Source organism: Anguilla anguilla, chromosome 7 (assembly GCF_013347855.1).
Source record: "Anguilla anguilla isolate fAngAng1 chromosome 7, fAngAng1.pri, whole genome shotgun sequence".
Taxonomy (NCBI): Eukaryota; Metazoa; Chordata; class Actinopteri; order Anguilliformes; family Anguillidae; genus Anguilla; species Anguilla anguilla.
The window spans coordinates 3770655-3784673 of record NC_049207.1 but is presented as its reverse complement, the minus strand read 5'-3'; the positions used below and the strand labels follow the sequence as shown (position 1 = coordinate 3784673).

The 14019-nt window shown below is 46.6% G+C and overlaps 1 protein-coding gene across 1 annotated transcript in view; it reads right to left on the bottom strand.

Moving 5' to 3' along the window:
- Positions 1-13678, bottom strand: part of nav3 (neuron navigator 3) — a 277510-nt gene extending 263832 nt beyond the window's left edge. Inside the window, exon 1 of the mRNA XM_035426721.1 lies at positions 13381-13678. The gene's annotated coding sequence lies outside the window, so the exon portion shown is untranslated. The remainder of the gene's footprint in view (positions 1-13380) is intronic.
- Between the last annotated feature and the right edge of the window lie 341 nt (positions 13679-14019).

Below are 14019 nucleotides of genomic sequence, written 5' to 3'. Positions count from 1 at the left end.
CTGCATGGATTTTTTTGAATTACCTGTTGCAAGGTCATGCAAGTAGGGGAACTTTTCCAAAAAATAAAATAAAATCTCACTGTGCTCCATTTCACCACCTGATACATACTGTACCTGGCACCACATTTAAATTGTTAGAATAATTTTCCAGCATGTTTATTAAATTTGCTTAAAAGTCGTTAAACCACACAAAAAGTGCTGTAAAGAAGTGGGAGAATTTGTCACACGCTACATCGCTGATTGCATGGAAAACCAGCAGCATAATTCAATAATCCAGGATCTTTGAAGTCGCCCAAATCGCCTCAGACAGACGGCTCCTAAATGTCAGCGCTGCTGCGCTGGTCCACCTACAAACAGGTAATTCTCCGCATGGCGTTTTTTTCCTCTCCTGGATACGAGGATAAGGATTTTTAAAAATCACAGAGCTAAAGCATTAGGAATTTACGGGACTGGAGCCTCCCAGGACGAACTACAAAGGGGAGGACCGGGAGGAATTTAAGCAGGGAAATGCAGCCCTCCTTACCGCCCCGGGGTGGGAAACCGTCCTGATGGGAGAGCAGCGTTTCCGAGCATCGGGGAAGACGAGCACAGCGGCGCCGTGGAAACAGACGAAGGGGCGAAGTGTTTTACACGCCCAGCGTCCCCCTGAGCTTCCGAATGGCGGGCCCGACTGGTAAACACAGGCGTTCGCTGATGGGCACCTTGTGGCCATGGTTACAAACATCCCGTCGCAGATGGGCCCCAGCCCCGCGTGCCAATGGAAACGGCTGGCGGGGCAAACGCGGCGACGAAAAAAACGGGCGAGAGGTTTGGCTGCGGTCGCTGGCAGAGGCAGGTGGGGGGCAGGGGGGGACAGGGACAGGGGGGATTGGGGCAGTGGGGGCAAGGGGGATGGGGGTGGGGTGCAGGGGGCAGGGGGCGGGGGGACGGGGGACTCAGTCATAATGAAGAACGCTACAAAAACTCCTGAACCAGGATCCTCAACCACAGGGGTGGAGATTGTTTGGGGTTGGCGTGCTGGGGGTACTCCTCAGCATTGGGTAAGTCATTGGAGCCTATAGAGCCAGCCCAAACACAGTATCTCTGCTCCCACTTAAAATGCTTTCAGAAATCTTAGACATGCCTATTTCTGTATGTTTTCTTCCAACCACATATCCAGCCTTCAAATATCACTTTCTGGCATTGCATAAACAGCGTCAGCGCAGTCTCCTTGATGGACAAGTATGTAATACCAGCCTGGTACGCAAGTGCAACACGCTCATCAGGACTACTGTATACCCTCTGCTGTATTATTCTCATGCAAACGACTGAAATACAGATTCCGTTATCTGTTATCAATCTAACTGTAGGTGTGTTTCCCTCCCCACCACCACCCCCCCCCCCCCAAACCCTGGGAGAGCAGCTGGGCCTGATTGAAGGGTACAGGCAACAGATGTGGAGCCTGTTGTTCCGCGTTTGTCCCACAGCCGCTCAGCCGAAGCGGTAAATCCGCTGGTGACAGATTGCAGGCGACCGGCTTTGCCGTGGAAACAGGCCGCAGGTACAGCCTCTGCGGCGTCTTTTTCTGGAGGAGATGAAAAACGTTTTTCGGCGTTTTTCTGATGAAAGTGGCTCCCGGGGGGGGGGGGGGTCTCTTTCTTGTAGTATGTAGTAGGCCGCTTCCCCCGTTGACCTCCCGTGTGCAAGAACCAATGTCCATCATGCAGCATGTATCAAACGCTTCTCCGTTCGCTGTTTGGATGACGGAGCGCGGAGAGGTGGGGGGGGGGGGGGACCGATTTAATCTGCTTTTTCGGGTGAAAAATCAAGAGCTGCCAAACGTGTGGACCCTCCCTCTCCCGACGACTTCCTTTTGTTAGAGGAACGAGCGGCAATATTAACCGAATTCACGGCTCTCTCTCTTACGCATAGCGCCGCAAAAAATCAGCCCTCTCCAGGCTAACGGCGCCTCCCGCCGCGCCTGCATAAATAAACGCCTTCCCGCGAAGACGCCGCTTTTAGCCGTGCGAAAGGAGGCGCGAACGACACCCGTTCCCCCGCCACCATCACCGCCACCGCCGCTGCCGCCGTCTCGGAGGGATGAGGTCGGAGGTCGCAAACGCGTGCGCGGAGAAAAGCTGTTCGCACCTTTGAGAGAGTAGCAGGTGCGCAAGCGGACAGTAGCAGGTGCGTAAGCGGAGAGTAGCAGGTGCGCAAGCGGAGAGTAGCAGGTGCGTAAACGGAGATTGTTTTACATACCAGCCCCCCAAAAAGTGCAACTTTCAGGAGGGTGGGCAGCTGATTGCTGTACCTAAAAGGGGGGGGGGGGGGGGGGGGGTCTCCCGCTCCAGCGCATAGTTTGGAATTACCACACACACTGTGGTGGAAACTGTGATGGAACGCATCCTCTCCAGAGACCAAAAAACTATAAAAATGCAGGCATTTCATTTCAAAGCCAGTGAGGTGGTGCTATGGGGGGGGAGGGCACAATGGGGAAGGGTGGGGGGGGGGGGGGGCAAAGCAAAGCAGTCTGTATGGGATGAGCGATGACTCCGAAGAGCCGGTCAGGCAGATCAGCGAGACGGCGGACGGGACGAGGGGCCTTTCAGGCACATGCTATTGTTTTCCTCCAGTTAATTACTCTTAAAAATGTCTGGCCAAGCAGCATCTTGCAGGACTCTGGCGAGGAGGAGGAGGGGGAGTTTTTCTGGGGGTTTTTTTTCTTGCTGTGCAGAATATCTTTACCTCTGCTGCTTTCAGCAGTTTAAGCATCTGCTTCGCGAGACTAAATCCTGCACCCTGCACCCTGCACCCTGCACCCTGCACGCTCAAACGGAAAAGTGCTAAATCCTCACAGGCTGCTGCGGACGGTCCTGCGTTTCCTCCCTCGGTGTCCAGCGATGCATCTCTCACACGTCTCTACTATGCTCTCTCCCCCTCTCTCCCTCTCACTCTGTATCTGTATCCCTCTCGCTCTCTTCCATTCTCCCTCTCTCTCACTCTCTGTATTTGTATCCCTCTCTCCATCTCTTTCCCTATCTCTCTCTCTCTCTCTCTCTCTCTCTCTATCTCTCTCTCTCTCCCTCCCTCCCTCCCTCTCACTCACTCACTCTCCCTGCCTCTCTACCTGCCTCTCTCCCTCTCCCTCTCTTCCTGCCTCACTCCCTCTCTCTCTCTCCCTCTCTCTGTCCCTCTCCCTCCCTCCCCCCCTCCTCTCAGTCCCTCTCTCTCTGTCCCTCCCTGTCTCTCTCTCTATTTCAGGTGGTGTCTGAGGCTCCCACATGCAGGCAGTAAAGCAGGCCCCTCGTAAAAACGCTGCTTTGACTATCGCACATTTGCTAAGTGGCATTTCGCAGGTAATGAGCCCATCGGGCCCCTGGCGAGAAATGATTCCCCTCAGTTCATAACGAGATGTCCAGACACACACGGCACCCTCCAAAATGATCCACACCCTGGATATGACAAAGGCTGCATAGAACAAACAACAGAGTTAATGAGCTACACTGCACGCTAAAAAAATGTGGAATATTTGGAATATTATGTCCTTGCCATGCTAATGCAGTTGCTCCGAGAAAAAGATTTCAACAAGTTATTTTTCTTTTCTGAAAAGATAAGTTATTCAGAGGCATACAAGTGAATACAATTATGCCCTCCCTTAGCGATTCTCAAAAATAAATTCCAGCAAAAATAAATTTAGCAATAGTACGCTCCGTTTTTTTGAGGTCGCGGTTTGAGACCTCGAGGAGCCGAATTGCAGGGCAGTGCGTTCTCCACCATCGCGTCTACGCTGCCTCACTGAATAGCTGTCATACCTAAAGGTGACTTCCAGGCGAAATTCATGTGGACTGTTCGCCTCTTTCTGATGAAAATAAAATCGGACAATAGAAATCCAGGAGTTGCAAAAAAGGGTACAACGGAACACATTTAGGAGACCAATTTGCAAGCCTGACGAGAGCGGATGGATTAGTTCAAAGACCCTTTTCAGGTTGAGAAGTCTCGGGTGTTATACCCTCGCTTGAGATGAAAAATTACACTGCAGCTTGGGCACTCCAAATCTCAAAATGTGGCACACTTATTGTGATTATACCGGGGTATCATGGGGGCGACATAGCTCAGGAGGTAAGAGCGGCTGTCTGGCAGTCGGAGGGTTGCCGGTTCGATCCCCCACCCTGGGCGTGCCGAAGCGTCCCTGAGCAAGACACCTAACCCCTAACTACTCCCAACGAGCTGATTGGTCCCTTGCATGGCAGCCTTTCACCGTTGGTGTGTGAGTGTGAATGGGTGAATGAGAGGCATCAATTGTAAAGCGCTTTGGATAAAAGCGCTATATAAATGCAGTCCATTTACCATTTACCAGTCTCAAAATCATATACTTGGGATTCACACGTCTATTTTGATATTTGACTCTTCCGTGGGACCCGGATTAATCATTCAAAAGGATCATTTGATTGACACAAAGCACAGCGTGGAACTCCCCTTCTTACTGTGCAAATAACTCGCTGCCAAGAGATCTGCTTTCCCTCAATTTCTCAGGCAGTGAATTCCCCCCCCCCTTATTTTACACAGCCAATCCTACATGAATATTGATGAGAGAAAACTTACTAGTCTGCAGAGAAACATCCTGACCGTCTTTCAAGGAACTGATGAATGGTCCCTTGTGTATAATGTACATTATAAATGCATGGCACTTTTAGAGCTTCATGAAGACGGATGCATTTTGAATGGGCGCGACGGCGGCACCGTCCGCTACCTGAGAGCTGGCAGGCAAGCGCCAAGCTCCCGAGGGCACGTCCCAGAACCCTGCCTCACGGGACCTCCGGGGGGGCTCACGCTGTAAAGCTGCTCCACCCGAAAAGCGAGACTGAGCGTGCTCAAGTTCCCGCTCGTGCAGTTGTTCGCATTGGCGAGGCAACCATTGGCTCAGCCTTGCCAGGGAAACGAGCAGGGCGGTGAGCCAGCTAGTTCCGCTGGTCTCTCTGCTCTCTAGCGGCCACTACTGGTCAGACCAGGTCCCTGCGGGAGCACAAACCGAGAACATGCTGACCTTCGGAAAGCCCCTGGCCCCAGGATTCGAACCAAGGACCTCGAACTACTGTGCCAAAATAATTATCCAAATAATTCATTCTTACTTTCACATATAGACCAATGTTAGACCAATTCACGTAATAAACAATTCATTTTCAATAATTTTTCTGCATATCCTATCCCCCCATCACTAGAGAGCAGTGTGAAAAAATTAAAAGATTAAAAGTTATTTGCATTAACCCTATAAAACTGCAGAAATGTCACATTCCTCAGTTCATATAACATTTTTTTATTTACGTTTGTTATATTTTACCAAGAGAAATCAAACCAGCTGTGTACGGTGGTTGGTGATGGGCAAATAAATTATTTGCAGTTCATCAAACAGCTCCTGTCACCAGCATGGGTACAGAACTGTTCGGACGGCACCTTTTCCCATTTCTTGGATTTTCAATCTTTATAAGCATTAAGGTGAGTCCTTGGGCTGGAAGACCACTTTGACTGAACCCCTCAAAAAAGTCTTGTTTGATTTAATGGCACTTGTCACACACACTTAAATTGGCTTTTGACTTGACTATAGGTCAACCTATACCGGTCTACCTTCTCTTCAATGTCATCCGAACGGAGCTGTTAAAGGACAAGATCAATTAGGCTCCGCGCTTCTAACTGCGTTTGAAATGCTTTCCAGTTGGAACACGCTAAGGAAAGTGGCTGCAATCTAACTGAATGGAGGAGAATCCATAGAGTCCGTTTTCTGTTCACAATTAAGAAGCTAATTGTGTCACTGGCACAATAAATAACAGTGATGGCCAGGAAAATGCTATCGAATTGAAAAATACTGAATAAAATTAATTCAAGCTCAACGCCACCTGTTGATTTATAGATTTAAATGGTAAAATACAGCAGTATAAATTCAGAAAACTTTAGTGTGCAATATCCCAATTTCCCAGAAATACAGGCTACTGAATAATGACAAGCAGTTTAATTCTTTATAAGAGCACGTCATGTTAATATTTCCATGCTTCACACTCAGCTCCCCTAAAAGCAGAAATTTTAGCTGAGCTTGAGCTACTTCACAGAACCCTCACACCCCCCCCATTTTCATCCCTTGGGTGCTGGTCTATATTTCACTTTAGGTCATCGTCCTCTTTACAAAATGTCTAATTTATTTTTAAAATCCTTTTTTTTCTACCGGGCCGCAAAAGGAGCAGTTAGTTTCGCTCTTGGGTTTCAGGAACACCTCAGCAGTTTACAGACTGAACGAAGATTGAACGATTTCAGCCAGCAATGATCTCTAGCTTCCATTGGCACACCACTGTTTGACCCGCACTATGCCAATCGTCAAACAGCCACGCCCCTTTTACAAACTGAGCTAAGATTAAATGATTTCATCCAGCACTGAACACCAGTTTCTTCCACTGGCACACCACTGTGTGACCCGCACTATGCCAATCTTCAACAGCCACGCCCTTTTACAAACTGAATTGAAGATTAAACGATTTCAGCCAGCACTGATCTCTAGCTTTGGTTGGCACACCACTGTTGGACCCACACTATGCCAATCTTCAACAGCAACGCCCCTCTGCAACAGCCTATTCAGCCTGGACTACAGGACATTTGTTTTTGTTTTTTTTTGTTTTTTTTTTACTTCCTGTTATGCAAAGGGCTGGGGTATTGGCAAGCATTATTTCTTCCTGTATTACTACAATGGATGTCGCAAAGATTGTTCTGGAGAGGAAAGTTCTTTGCTTGCCCCGTTGGAACAAACACCTTTTGCCTGTGCATTCCATCTCTACATTACACCACATACAAGAGCACAAACAAACAACTTTTTTGGAGAAAGTGAGATCAGATGCTGACATTTAAAAAAGCCCACAACCGCACAAAGTCTAGATCGCTAGACAGCTTTTTACCATTGCAATATTCCCCTCACTTTGAAGATACTGGTACAGGATTGTGTGTTGACTATCACAAAAGTGTATAACAACCTGTGGCAGTTCTGTCAAAAAAACTGGAAAAACAGTCCATAAATCTGGGCATTAAGACAGTGGCAGTCAAAGCTATTTGAACCCTTTATGTTTGATCCTTCAGTGCACCGGCTGCCATTTCCTCATAAGTTCATATGTGCCACTCGTCAGGAAAAAAAAATACATAAATGAAAAAAGAAAACTGCTTCAAGAATCAATTTTTCTCCACCCCCGCTCTTTCAGGTTTAAAGACGGGAATGTCACTCTCCAGACGAGCAATGAGTATTGATGGTGGCAGGCGCGCTCGCTGTATCAACGTTGCGTTCATGTTGTGGTTTGCTGATCTATGTGTTGGTATTAAAAGCCAGGAGCTGAAGGAAGGCCTCCATTATGCTTTATGGACACTCAAGGCTTCTGTTCCATTCTGAACCCCGGCAGCAGCAGAGTGCTCCAGTCCACAGAGAGCGATGCTCATTGGCTGTTCAGTACATGCGGAAAGGAGGAGGGGCAAGCAGGTGACATGACACAATTTGGAGGCGCAGTACCTCCTCCCCACCCCACCCCCATGATCATTACAGGGCTGGTGGGATCTGGGAGTGGGGGTGGGGGTGGTTGAGGGGAGAGATGCAGAAAGAGGGCAGAAGGCTAAATTGGGGGGTCAGTTTAACATTACGACAAACCTGACCAGGTCAGATCACTACTGCCCTACCTGGTTAATGGTCTAAAATTAAGAGCAACCCTAACACCTAACCCTAAACACCCCCCCCCCCCCCCAACACCCCCCACACACACACACACACACAAACCCCCGCCTCCAGTCAATGCAAAGAACCAAGCCTAAATGTAATACTCCTTTCTCCAACTGAGCATAATTTCCCTTTCAGAACACACTCCTCCGGTCAGGCCTGCTATGATTAGGCTATCAGTCTCTCCCATCACATCATCAGGATGCGCGTTTGCTCATTCACACCAAATAGCCATTCCCAGGTGGCTGGACGCCGCCTGTGATTGGAATAGCACATTGGAGGAGGCCTGGCTCTTTATTTCGTGCTCTGGCCTGCCTGAGAACCAGAAAGCTATTATTCACTGGAAACAAAAACGCCACAAACAACTGTCATTTCCTGCCACAGTCAAACGCGACCTCACCGGGAGTGCCGAGTGGCTCATCCTGTTAAAGCACTGATTTAGAGCAGTGATCTTCATTCCTGGTCCTGGAGAGCCGCAGGGTCTGCTGGATTCTGTTTTCACCTTAATATCAGAAACCAATTCAAACCCAAGGAACCAGGTGAGGTGACCTACCTGTGTAATCAACTGCTTTAATTGATCAATCATGTAGTGAGTAAGAAAATCCAGCAGACCCTTTGGCTCACCAGGACCAGGAATGAAGATCACTGATCTAGAGCGTGGGATGGGCCCCACAGCATGGTATGGAAGCTGGACTGTGCCAGAGCTAACTGATCCACGATTGGCTCTAGAGTCACCCTATAGGGTTTCAGCCTATGGGGATGACAGCATTCCAACGCACACCAGCGCTGATGACACCAGCGCCCGGTGATTCAGTGAGTACAAAACGCTGATCTATCACGGGTGGAAAAGTGTTCATGTCATCACTCAACATCGATCCGCCTGAACCCACGATACAGGTCAATGTGGACAATTTATTTATTTATTTTGGAGTTTGTACAGTCGGAAATTCCAAAAGGGAGACAAATGACAATAAACCCTCCCATGGTATGGTAAGATATTTTTAGTCACTATTGTAATTTTGTCTTTACTTAAAATCACTGAGACACGGCTGACCAACAAACAGTCCGACTTCAAGGAAAATATTCAGTACCCTGTCCATGTTCCTTGTAATAAATAAAAGTCTAATATAGATTCCGCCAAACAAATACTGGCCCCTCTTCTGTAGCAGAATTCAAATTAACTGGAGGTTAATTGCAGTCCAAAATGCACTTCAAGCACCAATTGGAGCCAGGCATACAAAGATCAAAGAACCTCAACAATGACTTTCCCCAGGGATTTCATCCTCTTGGTTTCAGTGTGTGATCATCGGGGCGTGGGGTCAGAAGGCTGAGGTGCAGCACATTATCCGTCATGACAACCCCACTTACGGGCATCAAAGAGTGCGTCTGCAAGTCAAGTGAGCGCAGCTCTCTCCCAGTGACGAGGCTCTCCTGGGGCCCTGTTTCACAAAGCAGGATTACAGAGTTAGCTGGATAACTGCGCTGAGTAAATCCCGGAACTCTCCCAAATGTGGAACATGGACTGAAGTAGAAAGAGCTGTTCCCAGGTTTTACTCTGTGCAGTTATCTGGCTAACTCAGTAATCCCGCTTCATAAAATACCCCCCTGGGCCCTGTTTCACAAAGCAGGATTACAGAGTTAGCTGGATAACTGCACGGAGTAAAAGCCAGAACAAGCCCAAATCTGAAATATGAACAGGAGTAAAAAGAGCTGTTCTGGGTTTTACTCAATACCCCCAACCCCCCTCCGGGCTTCCATTCCCTGCTTGTCTGACCTCAAAAGAGCCCAAAATCACCTTTAAGAAAAGCTCCACCATTCTGTTTGTCCATTTGCACCTTCAGAACTAAACTCTACTTTTTCCACCCACGTTTAAAACAGGCAGGGGAGTTAATTGAATTGGATACTTTTTTTTTCCCCCAGGAGCAAAAAACAGAGTTTCAAAGACAAGCACAGAATCAATCTCAGCCAGGCGTCCAATGCCAAAGCATTTGTGATATAAAATTCGCTGTTTTAGAAGTGGGTCCAAATTTCAGCCTTGCCACATGATGCTTTGAGCCATAACTCTGAAAACAAAAAACAAAAAAAAAGTTGTTTCTATCCCAATGCAAACCCTTTTTAATCAATTTCATTGACCTCTGGACTGATATCATGCAAGCAATGAATAATAGAACACTTACATTATTTTTTTGTCAAGGTTAAAGGCAAAGTGTACTTCAGCAATATCAAATCTGGGCCTTAAATTTCCTACAAGTGACAAAGCTGGCTGGTGGTGAAGCTTGAATATTGGTATTTCTCCAATAAGACTAAAGTGCTTGCATCATGCAACCAGAGAGGAGAAGCAGCGTAGGCACCAGTTTTCGCAAGACAAACGGGTGACTTTGTAGTCAGAAACAACCCCAAAATAAACGAAAGAGCAACTGAGAACTGGGGGGGGGTCAAAGGGGTCATTTCTTACACTTCAAAATAAGTGGCCATATTTTGTTATATAAGCCCAAAAAACCGCAAACCTGCGACTTATTTTTTTGAAGCGACTTTGGGGAAAGTCGAAAGTCACGTTTTATAAGCGAACTTGGCAACACTGGAGAGAGGCAAGGACAAACTTATTAATATGTACGACACAGCAATTAAATCACAAAGTCGGTTCCATGCTAATGCAATAGAGTGGCCAATGGCTCCCATCCAGCTAGCACTCCAGACATCATTAATCAAAACAGATTTCTCCAATCACAAAAGAATTTATCAATGCTACCCCTGCTCGATAGCACGTGCATAAAACATGTCTGAATTAAATCTGACACAAACCGACACTTTTAAGTGAGATTTCAAACCATTTATACATCATCTCTATAAGATAATCCAAACATGTTAGAAATGCATTACAAGAGACAAAAAATTATAAGCAATTTATACAGTCATACTGCTCAGAAGGCATAAATTAGAATAATAATATTTGCTCTCCAGACATCCTTACTGCAGAGAGAATTACATTAGTCTTCATTTGACAGATGTGTTACTTTTTTATATATTTATGTGACATGTTTATACGAGTAGATTATTAATGAAGCCACTTAGGTTTGGTGCCTTTGCACAAGTTCTCCATTTAAGATTGGAACCCGCAACCTTCTGATCAAGTTTCATAAGCACCATGCCCCTGCCCATGAGTGATGTCACAATTGACAACAGTTAGGCCCTCACTGAACAGGAGTCTTACATCCAGCTCTCAATGAAATCTGAGAGTCGATCCTTCTATTGAAGGACTGATGCTGTGACTGCCTGATGACCATTTATGACATCACAATGTCCGGTTAAACAAAGACTGTGGAATCACTCGAGTCCACTGTGGTTTGGTTTGGGCCAGTGGTGTCCAGCTGTGGGCCTTGGAGGGCTAAGAGTACGCAGGTTTTCATAGCAACCAATCACTGCACCTGCTGTTTCACTAATTTGTTCCTTACTCTCTGCTGAAGGTGTGTTAATTAGTGGAGCCAGCAGGTGTACTGATTGGGTGGAATGAAACCTCTTGGCCCACCGTGGCACACAATTGGGCACTGGCTGGTTTAGGGGAGGGAGATCAGAGTCAGGTGCAGACTACATGGCTGTGTCCGAATCAGCACACTTGCCTACTACTGAGTATACACATTGCATACAAGTTGTGTACTCAATAGTAGGCAAGTGTGCTGATTCAAGCAGGGCCCATGTCACAGGAATCAATAGCTGACACACAGATACAGTGATTGAAGTTAAAGCACCATGCTTTGAGCCCAGTGTAGGGTGAACAAGTGAGACCTCTCTACACAGAGTGGGGTAAAGAAGAGGATGGACAGAATAAATTTTAAAAAACATGTTGGAAACAGGTGGGTGTGAGAGGGGGAAAACGATGAAAGAAAAAACGAAATTGGTTAAAAGAACAACTGATGGGAACAGAGACCTGGATAAATGAAGCGGTAAAGAAAATGGAGCGTTGACATTTTCTTTTTGGGGAGAGAAGAGGGGAGGAGGTACGGGCGAACAGAGGGAGAGGTTGTCAAATCAGTCAGGGTTCACTACCCCCGGTCTGATGGCCAAGTTCACTGGCTGAAAGCAGGACTACAATGACAATGATCCTGGAGTAATCTTATCAACCTTTCAGCTGCGGCCAATTGAATTTCAATCAGAATCAGTTTGTTGTAACAGAACGCAGGCTGCTATGACTGCCTAGAGGTTTTCAACTTTTCTACGTGTCGGAGGGGGTACTTGTAATCAAGGTAAATTAATGTACACGATAAACCAAAGAGACTAAACTTATTAAAGTGTCATTCTCCAGACCAAGGTGTACAAGGTCTCCTACAGGGAGGGAAACCATACACCTCTTCCATATAGATGGATGATTTTGGGCTTGTTTCAATGACTTGGCAAACAGACCTTATCTGTTAGTCAAAAAAAGCATTCTAAAGGTCAGTAAGAAATCAATTAAGAAAACAGGATCGGAAATGCTAGATTCTCTTTGAACAACTATTTACTGACTAAGGACTGCGCATAGGCAGATTACTACGTGTAAAGAGCGTGTAATCCATATCGTTCTGTACATGCACGTTATCTGTCTGAACTAAGCCCTTAACTCGCCGACCAATTCTTCACTGGGTCAACGGATCAATGAGGCAATGAATGACACTCGGGCATACGTAAATTAATTAATTTGAAGCAGATATAGGCTCTCTCATACACTTGCACGTAAACTTGAAAATGTCACTTGCACAGGCGTCGTATCCAGGTGCAGACACGGCGTATTAAAAGAAAACAGCACCGCGAACACCGGCGAGTCAGGAAGGGAACCCGGACCATTTTTCACATGTTCTGGAGGTGTCGGATAGTTATTTTGCAAACCTTCGCACACATTAACGCCAGTGAGTTTTGAGCGTCACAGAGACCTCGCGCTCGCAGAGGAGGAGGTTACGTGTGAGGAGTTCCTTCGCCTTCTGTGGCGTCTTGCGATTTTTCTCACTCTAGGTGACACCAGACAGTGGCAATGCGCATCACTGGCATCGCACTGTAACAAAAAAAAAAAATCTCGTGCCAGTAGTTAATCAAAGACGCATTTTAACACTATTGTTCTCTGAAGGACCATAGATAAAATAGTGCATGGAGTTGCGTAGGCAACAACAAGCAGCGTAAAAAAAACAAGAAATCGATTTCGCATGCATTTGAACCCACACAATTCTAAAATACGTTAAATTGTTTCACACTCGCCGCTCTGCCTGTTGTAGATCCAGAAAGCTTCGCGTGCATTTAACTGGAATGTTTACCTGTTCAGTCTCAGCGGTTCAGGTGATACGATATTTTAATGTAATCATTCATTCAGCTTTCCACTGAAAGAGTGCACCACCACCAAAAAAAGCGCACGTGCTCCACGCTATATGAGATCGAATACCAATATCTAAAAATGTGACGACTGGTACACAAGATTGGCCGTATATAATTTTCCAAAGGTAAAAAGCCCTTCCCACTGGATCCTCAGCCCCCGAAGATGGCACGCATGGTCAATGGCACAGGTGTTTGCAATTCTCCTTTGCATTTTCAGTCAATTCGTGCAAAGATGCAACTGCAACATCTGGTCAATCTTGTTTTTAAAAAAAGCATAAGCAACAGAGACACTAAGACAGGAAACCCCAAAATATAGAAAAGACACCTACTAAACAGCAGTGTTCCGCGGCGACGTATTCTCCGGAATAGATGCAATTTCCAGATAAAGCCAATGTCGGGGGAGGCGGGTGAAAGAAAAAAAATCAGTATCCACGAACATAAGCAAAAATGCGGACTCCAGAGACGGCGGCGGCAGTCGCTTCTTCCAGTCCGTGCACTGAGCTCATCTATTCCCGGACAGACCGCGAGCCGCGCTGAATGAAGTGCTCAACCCCGGAACGCAGACCGCCTGCTCGCCGCGTGCAGCTGTAGCCCTGCGCAGCGCGCGGCGCTGTTACACCCCGAATCATGTCGCCGATTTTTTGCAAGTGCGGGATCATTACCAACGGCGTTGTGTTAAAAAAAAAAATTCGCTTTGAGATGCGTGGCTTTAGGTGCCACTTTAAATCTGTGAAAACAATTCAATAGTGAGATAGAAGTGCATGGAATCTCCTTAAAATCCCAATGGTTTGCATTGCGTCCAAAAAAATGTTACTTTCAAATGTTCACACCAACTAAGGTTTTGTTTTCATGTTATGCAGCCCACACATTCTGACTGCAAAATATTGAATGCAAGGATACACAACTCCAGTCATGGAAGACGAAATATTTATTAGCTGCTTATTTATTTGTTTAATTTTTTCCACCAG